General features: G+C 50.2%; 1 protein-coding gene across 1 annotated transcript in view; it reads left to right on the top strand.

The window, feature by feature from the left end:
- The first annotated feature begins 1,068 nt into the window (after positions 1-1,068).
- The window catches only part of EXTL3 (exostosin like glycosyltransferase 3), a 109,736-nt gene continuing 101,038 nt past the window's right edge, over positions 1,069-9,766 (top strand). Inside the window, exon 1 of the mRNA XM_084513310.1 lies at positions 1,069-1,222. The gene's annotated coding sequence lies outside the window, so the exon portion shown is untranslated. The remainder of the gene's footprint in view (positions 1,223-9,766) is intronic.

Below are 9,766 nucleotides of genomic sequence, written 5' to 3'. Positions count from 1 at the left end.
TTACCCCAGTTGTATTAATTGCCCCCAGCTGCACTAATTAGAGTACCTAGAGCTGTATTAATTGCTCCAGCTGTATTAGGTACCCCAGCTGCATTGATTACCCCAGTTGCATTAATTAATTACCCCCAGGTGCCTTAGTTACCCCAGAGCCACACTAATTACCCTTTTGCTGCACTAGTTACCCCCACTAATTACCCTCAGCTTCGCTCATTAACCCTCCCAGATGCATAAATTGCATCCAGTTTCACTAATTACCCCTCTCAGCTGCACTAATTACCCCCCCGCTGCACTGATTACCCACTAACAGCTGCATTAATTACCCCCAGCTTCACTAATTACCCTCCCAGCTGCATTAATTGCCCCAAACTTCACTAAGTACCCCTCTCAGCTGCATTAATTGCCCCCGGGCTGCACTAATTACCCCCTAACAGCTGCATTAATTACCTCCAGCTTCACTAATTACCCCTCTCAGCTGCATCAGTTGCCCCCTGGCTGCACTAATTACCCCCTAGCTTCATTAATCACCTCTCTCAGCTACATTAATTACCCCCCCCCCCGGTTGCACTAATTACCCCCCAGCTTCACTAATTACCCCTCCCAGCTTCACCAATTACCCCCAACTTCACTAATTACCCCTCCTAGCTGCATCAATTACCCCCAACTTCACTAATTACCACTCCTAGCTGCACCAATTACCCCCAGATTCACTAATTACCCCTCCCAGCTGCACTAATTACCCCCCAGCCTCATTAATTACCCCCCAGCTTCAATACCCCCCCCCCGTTTGCACTAATTACCCTGCAGCTGCAACAAATACCCCACCAACTGCTCTAATTACCCCCCAGCCTTACTAATTACCCCTCCCAGCTGCCCCAATGCCTCCCGGCAGCACTAATTACCCCTCCCAGCCGCACTAATTACCCCCTTTAATCACTAATCCCCCCCGGCCGCCATTTTGAGGCTTGGCCACCAGAGGGCGCTCGCGGCGCGGCCTCGCCGCCCCCTCCCACAATGCAGCGGGACGGCCGCGGTCTCCGCGCGCCTCCTGCCTTCGGGCTCCGTTCGGCTCCGCTCGGAACCGCTTCGGCTCCGCTCGGTCGGGCTCGGAACCGCTCGGCCGGGTTCGGAACCCTTCGGAACCGCTCGGCTGGGTTCGGCTCCGCTCGGCGGGCCGCGGCCGCGGGGTGAGCGCGGAGCCCCGCGCAGCCCCCGCCCGCCCCAGGTAAGCGCGGCCCCGGTCCCGCTTTGATTTTTCCCTTTTTATTATTTTTTTTTCCTACTCTCGACGCGTCCGTTTGTTTATTTATCGGGTTAGGTTTTAATTTGACCTTTTACTTCAATTATTTTTTCCGCTTCTCGCGGGTTATTTATGCGTTCACGGTACTTTCCCCGCCTCGCCTCATTTGCCCGATTTTATTTATTTCACCGCGTTTTTGTCAGTTCGCCTTCCTTGGGGTGCTGCAGTTGTTTCACCCCGCTTCTCTTACCTTATTTCACCCGATTCCTCCTACTTTATCCATTTTACCTCCCTTTCTCTTACTTTATTTCACCCAATTTCTCTTTATTTCACCCCTTTTCTCTTATTTTACCTATTTCACCCTCTTTCTCTTATGTTTTCACCCGCTTTTTCTTACTTTATTTCACCCATTTTCTCCTACTTTATCTATTTCACCCCCTTTTCTTATTTATTTCACCCCCTTTCTCTTACTTCATCCATTTCACCCATTTTCTAGTACTTTTTTACCCCCTTTCTCTTCCTTTAATTATTTCACCCCATTTTTCTTACCTTATTTCACCCATTTTCCTTTTCTCTCATCTATTTCACCCCCTTTCCCTTACCTTATTTATTTATTTCACCCCATTTCTCTTACTTCATCTATTTCACCCCCTTTCTTTTACTTTACTTTCTTATTTCACCCCATTTCTATTATTTCATCTATTTCACCCCCTTTCTCTTACCTTATTTCACCCCTTTTTCTTTCTTTCTCTATTTCACCCCTTTCTCTTGCTTTATTTCACCCCATTTTCTCCCTTTATCAGCCTCCCCCCACCCATCCCTTGGACATTTCCCCCCCATCCCCTCCCCATCGATTTGGGTGCTCGCAGCCCCCTGCGGGGCGAGGGCTGGGGGCTGCTGCTCTTCGGGAGGGGATTTTGGGTCAAAAACAAGCGAAGTTGGGGTTAACTCGTGCCTGGAGGTCCCGCTGCCTGCAGGCGGCTGTACACTTTGGGGTGAATTGCTGTGAATTTGGTGATTTTGGGGAAAATTGGCTGCTTTCAAAGGGCTTACGAGCCCCCTGTGAGCATCCCCCAGCGCGGAGGCTCAGCCTCTGTGGGTCTTTCCCTTCCCCTGGGGAGATTTTGGGGATCCAGGGGGATTTGGGGAAGGGGGGGGGAGGCTCTGACCTCCCCACTACGGCCTCGATCTGGTCTCTTTACCTGGTGCTGCTTCCTGAGGCTTCTCGGGACTCGCCACTTCTCTCACGTTGTGATTTGGGTTGGTTTCTGGTCTAAAAATCAGAGATTTGGCCAAACCCCCCGTGCTAAGGAAACATTTCTGTGCCGGGGGCTGGAGGATGCTGTCCGAGGGGGGAGGCGGTGTAGGTTGTGCCCCTGGGAAGGGTGCCCATAAAAACCCCAAAACCCTGAGATATTTTTCTCCCTGTCCCCATCCCCAATTCTGTAGACCCGGGACCAGGATGCGTGCTTTGGGGAAGGGGGAAACATCATCACCCCTGCAGAAAAGTTTGACATTTAGCAGCAAATGAAGGAATTGCTCTGATTTAGCTCCTGTATTTGCTTTTTTTTTCCCACTTTCCTGCCCCACAATCAGTCGTACACAGCCAAACCACGAATGTGAGGGACCCTCTGCTCCTTTATCACCTCCATCCGTGCTCGTGGCAGCGGTGATTCGGTCCCCGGGACATCCCGAGAAGGGTTTTGTGGCCGTGGGGTGTGTTATGATTGAAGGCTGACGGTTATTTCCCTAATCTCTTCTATTTCCCTGCTCTCCCTTGGGATTTCCAGCCCTGTTTGCCTTTATTACCTCTCTTGTCGCTCTTCGGTGGGTCCCTGGAGGTCATCAGCTTGGGGCGGGGAGGTTGATAATTCTCTAAAAATGAAGGGATGTTCCTGGAGCTGTTCTTTTCCCCCCAAAACAGCGCTGGGTTGTGTTCCTGCTGGTTATAGGGTGGCTCTCTTGTCAGTTGGTGGCATGTCTGTGGTAGGAAATTAAGAGGAAAAGGCTTAAATTGATCGAGGGAGTCGATAGGAGATGCTCTGTGTTTGTGTAAGCTCCTGGCAGGGATTGTGGCTTGCTGTGGTCCTGCAAAACCCTCTGATAAAAATGATAAAATATATTAAAAAATGCTTTTTTGGGGACGCCTTGGGCTTTGCTGTCCCGTCCCGGGCTCTCAGCACCTCGTGGCTCTGCCATCACTTTGAAATCCCGAGCGTGTGGCCTCGTGGCTCGTCACATCGTTCCCAGGGCCTGGGGATTTGCAAGAGGTTTGCCAACATTGGTAGGAAAATCAGGAGATGTCAGAGGCTTTGTGATCTTAAAATCAACCCCACAGAGGAATCCCGTGGGGATACACGTGATATCTGGGCATGGGAGGGGTCCATGTGTGTAATTGGGGCCAATCTTTGCATTTCCATCACTCCCAGTGTATTTTCTCTTACTTGGCTGGCATTGGAGATGCTTCTTTTAGCTGAAAATGAGAAAACTCTGGGGGGAAAAAAAATAAATAAAAAGCACCCCCACCCCTTGAGCAATTCGTTCTCCCCCGGCTTTCGTTTCGCAGCTGATCTTTTTTTCTGGCTGCAAGGTCTGCTGGGGCTTCTGGCTTCCTAAAGAAAAGGTAAAAAATAAATAAATAAATAAATAAAGGAAAGAAGAAAGCAGGAGTTGAATAATAGATCAAAAATGAGATTAAGCAGCAAGTCAGCCCTGCCCTGCGCTCTCCCTTCCCAAAAAGCAACCGAAAGGAGCTGCAAATCGCCTGGAAAGAGGGGAGTGGAGACGGCGGAGACGAAACCCGGCGTGAAGGATGGATGAGGTGGTTATGTTTTATTTAAAAACATAAATCCCCTGGATTTCTGTTTGAGGTGAATAAAAGAGCAGGGCTGAACCGGGATGGGTGAATTCCTGGAGGTGGCCTCCGAAAAGCACGAGGTTTTACGAGGTGGTGTTGGCCTCCGATGGTGCTCGGTCCGCATTACCTCAGGGGTTATACAGAGAGGGCCCAGCTGCAGGCTTTTTGGGGTTAAATAATCCACTTCTGGGTGCACACAGCCTTCTAGGCCCTGCTCCTGGAGAAGGGAGGAGGCTGGGGAGCTTCGTCCATCTCAGCTGCAGGAGGTGAAGGCAAGCAGCAAAACCACGTGTGGGGCTGGGGATGTGCACCGAGGGCTGCCAGAGCAGGAGAAGAGGCAAAAGCTGGTGGAAAGCACCGCTCCCACGTGTTATTTGCAGCCTCTCGGGTCTTCATTTGGCTTCTTTGGCACCTCCTTGGGCTCAGCTCGGTGCTCTAAGAGTTGGAAGAGGATCTCTTTCGTTGCCTGCTGGGCTGCTGCTCGTGTCTGTTCTCCAAAAGGAAGCAAAGCCGATGTGCCAGAGCTTAAATTTAGGAGGAAGAAAATGCAGAGCTTGGAAACAGCCCCTTTTCTCAACAAGGAAATGCTTTCCTTCCACCTTTTCATGAGTTGGATGGGTGTGAAGTGCAGGGAGAAGACGGGGCAGGGTTGCCTTTGCTTTAATTTCAATGGGGCTCTTGGGATTTCTTTATAAGTCGCTTCACCAACTTTGGGTGGAGAAAAAGAGCTGAAAACCTCGCCTGGGTGGATGTGGGGTGGAGGCAGGGGGTATTTTATTTATCTGTTTATACCGGTGATGCCCCGAGGTGAAACAGCGAAGCCGGGACCTCGTTGCCCTCTGTGTAGGGCTTTGAAGAGCGCTCTCCCCCCAGATCCTTTTTTCGGAGCACCGAAGCCCCGGGATTGAGTCAGCAATGCAGATGCCATCAAACGCCTGCTGGATTCCAGCTCGTGAATCAGAGCACAGCAGTGGCACAGCCTCATACCCTGCGTCTCCTGATAACAGAGGAAACAAAACAGAGATCCCATTGTCCTGCCTCGTTAGGGCACCTCTAACTCATTGCGTCCGTGGTCCTTATTTTATTGCGACTCCTGCAATAGCACGTGTGGGTTAATTTAATTTTTAGATCCTACCTCCTGGAGTTAAAATGTATTTTTTTAGGTATTTGTGGAAGTGATCCACACTCAGACGTATAGGAAGGGATAAATAGGATTGGTTGATGGAGCACAAGCAGCTGGTGTTAACCCCTGTCCGACCAGTGTGCCACCAGCATGGGTGCTGCCTGCTCACCCTACAGGCATTTTTAATGCTGTGTTCGTGGGGAGGAAGGGGATTGCCTTCATTTGGCGTTACAATTATTCATCCGCCTCCAAACTCGTCTTTAATTTCCAGGCTTCTCCTTCACTTCACTTGGGAAGTTTTCATGCAGGAGCGAAGCCCTTTGTCCCCAGATGCTTTCTGCTTCTCCCTCGCAAGATTTTTCCATCCCCAGACACCGGCTTGGACGGCACGGACCGCAGCCAGAGCAGCGCCAGCGTTTCCTTCCATTGTTCTGGTTCCCCCCGCGACGTCCACGCGCTGCCTTTTGCATCAGCTGCTCCCCGGGGTCCGTCTGTGTCCTGTTCCTCCTCCTGTCCCAATTCTGCTCCCGGCTGTAGGACGGGACGGCCAGGCATACAACGGGGTGGTTTGTATCCCTCAAAGCAGACGAAATGGTGACATTTCGCAAAGAGCTGGCAGAGGGGAGTTGTTTAAAGGACAGTTGTGCTGCTCTGGTTGGGGTGGAGAAAGAAAATTTCTCCCAAATCCCTCTTTTGGAGGAGCTGGCTCATTCCTTGTTGTTTTTTTTTAACCGGAGCCTGCAGGATTTGGGGCGGTAAAAACCATTTTTGTGGTTCCCCGTCCATAGATTTGAGGGAGAGCCAGTTCAAATGCTCCATCAGAAATGCAGAGGCCAGACATGAATAACGAGGAGATTGCACAATGAAGTGCTGGGAGGTTTCGCACATGACACAACCTCTTTGGATCGGGCTGAAGCTCTGTGTGCAAGATCTGTGCAGCCAGGCTGGGGGAGGCTTTGCTCCCTTCTGAGCCTTTTTAAGGAGCAGAAAATGGGAAGGAAAAATCATGTTGCGTCCCCAAAGGCTTTGTATTTCTCTAAAGCTCAAGCATGGGAGCTCGGAGGTTCCTCCTCTTATACGGTGTTTGTATGTGCTGGGAGAAAACAATCTAAATTAATTGTTATCTTTTCTCGGCTTCCCACATCTTCAAAGCGCTGCCATCCAGCCAAGCTGCCTCCTATCAAATCGGAAACGTGAAAAAAGAAAAAACCTTCCAGAACGTGGCCAAAAATGAGAAATGTTGGTCCTTGGGGGCCCGTGTCCCCAAGGGCTGCATGGCACGAGCTGGGGGCCAGCAATCGGAGGGCTGCTGGTGTTTTTGAACAACCTTGTGGGAAATCACGCCCTGGGATTTATTCGATCGAATATTCCAAAGATGAAGAGTGAAAAGAGCTGAGGCTGTCAGCCCCAAGGAATTGTGGTGCAGCCTGGGCTCAAATCCATCACCTGGGATCGGGAGGCTCTGGCAGGGCATTCTTCATCCCTCAGCAGAAGGCATCGCAGCGAGATCGTTGAGCTGTAATTCATCAATTTACCAAGCCGCTTGATGAAGTGGGGGTTGGAGAGAGGCTGGAGGGAGAGTGTCTGCCTCTTGTAAGGCAGCTCTGGCCACCTGAGGACTTTTTGGCTCGTGTGTTTGTTGCCTCTGAAGTCCCCGGGAAAGCCCATCAGGAGGAGAGCCCAGCAAAACTTACTCACAGTGGTGGTGACATGAGAGGTACTGAAGAAATAAAGGAATTCATGCTTTTGAGCTTTTCCTTTACCTGTTACAACCTCAGACTGCCTTAGCCATAGTCTGAAAGGATCCTGGAGGTGTCGGAGTGGACATCTGGGAAAAAAAAAGTGGCTTAAGTAAATTAGGGGGCTCTTTATGAATGTGGCATTTTGGGAATTTCCTTATTCCTTCGTACATCCGAGTGCTGTTTTCTCTGGGTGGCCATGCCAAAAAAGCCTGTAGGCTGTTTCTGTGGGTGAGCTCTGCTCGGAGGCACAGTGGCACTCCCTTGTTTTGCCCTTACGCTCAACATCCACGTTGTTTTCTTACCAGATCAGAGTCATCCTCATCCAGTCTTAGCAGGTGTGAGCGTTTGCGCCACCCCAGCAACTTCGGAGCCTGCCAGAGTATTTCAGTCAGCCCTGACGAAGAGACACAGGTCTGCAAGGCTAATTAAGGCTGCACAAGATGATGATAAAGAGGCAAGATGATGATAAACAGGCAGCCCAGGTACCTGCGAAGCCTCAGGGAGAGGAGCAGCTCCAACCTGCACGAGGAGATGCCTGGCGGTGCCCACGAGGGAGAGATCCAGTTGGAAGATGTGGAGACATCAGCTGGACCCCAATCCTGCAGGTGGTGGTCTGTATTGGCAGGAAAACTTGTTTTTTGTTTAAATGTGGTTGTGATTTGGGCAAAAGTGGCTCTGGAAGAAGCTGGACATGCTGGAGAGCAGTGTGGATCTGCAGGACATGGGGCTGCTCACCTGCCTCCTGGGGAGTCACAGCCAAGGACGCGAGATGGCGAGCGGGTCCTATATGGGCTTCTTGCAAGTCGTATTGTTTCAATAAAAGCCAGAGGAAAAATGAGAATTCATTTGATTTTAATAATAAAATACCTCCAAGGAGCTGAAGCAGAAGAAACAGTTAGCAAGAGGAATAGCTGGAGATTAAAAGCAAATCGTCTCTCGCACGCATCCAGGCGCCTTCTCCTCGCGTAACACGGGAACACTAAATTGAAAATGAGCCTCTACAAGTTGTCAGGAAAAGGGGAAAAAAAAAAAAAAAAAAAAAAGAGGATGAGTCAGCTCTAATCCCGCCTGTCTGAAGCGAGGGGAAGCCTGCCTGGTGCTCGTGCCGGATTTTTGCCGAGAAGATAACGCAGCAGGCTGATGACAGCCCATAAGAAACCCTGCGAGCGGCCTGAAAATTGCTGGTGGGTCCTTGAACGAGGGAATTGTAGGCTGAGTCGCAACAATTTCCCTAAAGCCGTGCGTATTAGCATACAAATACCGAGGAAGCCCGATCTCTGAATTTTTATCTGCTTCGGAGAGTCAAAGGGGCGCGTTAGTGACGTGCCATCCCTTCGAATCAATTGTCAGCGCTGTGTCTGTGGAGAGGATGCAGCGGGGTTTGTTGGTAATGTTATTAAGGTGCTTAAAAACACGAGTGTGTCGGGTTTATTCTCCCTTCAGTTAACATATCGTTGTTTCTGGCACTTTTTAAAAACATTTGTTCCAGTTCTGGTCTCCTCCGGAGATCTGCGCTGAGCAGGGCGTTAGTAACGGAGATGCTCTGTGCTTCCACGTTGCCTTTCCTCCAAGAGTTTTTTTATAATCCTGACCTTATTCTGTAGTGTTTTTTTCAAAATTTTGAGGCAATTCCATTTGCTGGAGGAAAAACCGAGGTGTGGAGCGCTTCTGGGAAGCTTCCAGAGGTGGAGATGAGCGCCTTGGGCCTGTGATTTACCGACGCTCTGATGAGTCGGTTCTGCTGTTCGTGCGTGTTGCTGTTGGGTTTCTTTTTCCCCGGGTAAACCACATCAGCTGAAATGCAAGGTAGTGGCCAAAGCTTCCTGTTGATCTCCGTTGTGCTATCACTGCATCCGCTCAGTTTCCTCTGCTGCTCTGCCCATCTCTGCCTGCACAGGGGAGATACGACAGCAGCCTCATGCCCACTTGAGGAGCAATTCTGTAAATTAAGGGATTTTGGGGTGTTGGGGGAAATATTTTAGGTAGCAGATGCATTTCCTGGGCTCAGGAGGTAAGGGAAAGTCTGCCGTGTGAGAGGGGGCAGTGACTGGGAGCCCAGCATTTCTGCCTCGTGCTCGGCTGGGTTTTAAAATTCCCTTCTAGGAGATTCCCTTTTAGGAGCCGTGGCCGATGACTTCGACATTTTGCCTCCGTTTCCATCTTTAAGCAGTTCCTGCACCTACAGAGGTGGTTGGGAGGCTCAGTGACTGGTTTCACAGCCCTCTGAAGAATATATAACAGCTCCGTGGCTATTAATGCTACGGCTTACTACGAGATTTTTTTTACAGCTGAGTTTAGATAACGCCAGGAGAGAGCCCCAGAAGGCTGAAACGAGCATCACTTTGCTGCTCTCACCTCACCTGCTCCATCCAGGTGATGGCAGGGGTTGTCTGCCCCCGAAACCTGGCTCCTGGGTTGCAGCAGGAGCCTCCCCTCTCCTTTGCTCCTGGTACACGTCTTCCCCTGGCCCCCTGCCACGGCGTCGGCCAAGTTGAAATCTGGCTCTGGGCTTTTGGCTCCCTTCCTTCTCCGTGTTTTCAATTTTGTTGGCTTTAACAGATCCCGGTGGCATCTTTTTATGATGCGCTGTATTCAGCTTCTTCTATTGCTTCAAGTACAGGAACCCTCCTGAAGTTCAACCTATTTTTTTAATTAAAAAAAGAAAAAAGACAAAATGTAGTATTGTTTTGTTACGCTGGGAGAGAGGATTTTTCTTATTCTTGAGCTGGACCCAATGGTCCTTCTGGGTCCCTTCCAACCCGGAATATTCTGATTTTGTAGTCTTTAAATTGGAATGAATTTAAAAA

This window comes from Aythya ferina (genome assembly GCF_964211825.1).
Source record: "Aythya ferina genome assembly, chromosome: 3".
Classification (NCBI taxonomy): Eukaryota; Metazoa; Chordata; class Aves; order Anseriformes; family Anatidae; genus Aythya; species Aythya ferina.
This window is presented reverse-complemented; position numbering and strand designations above follow the sequence as displayed.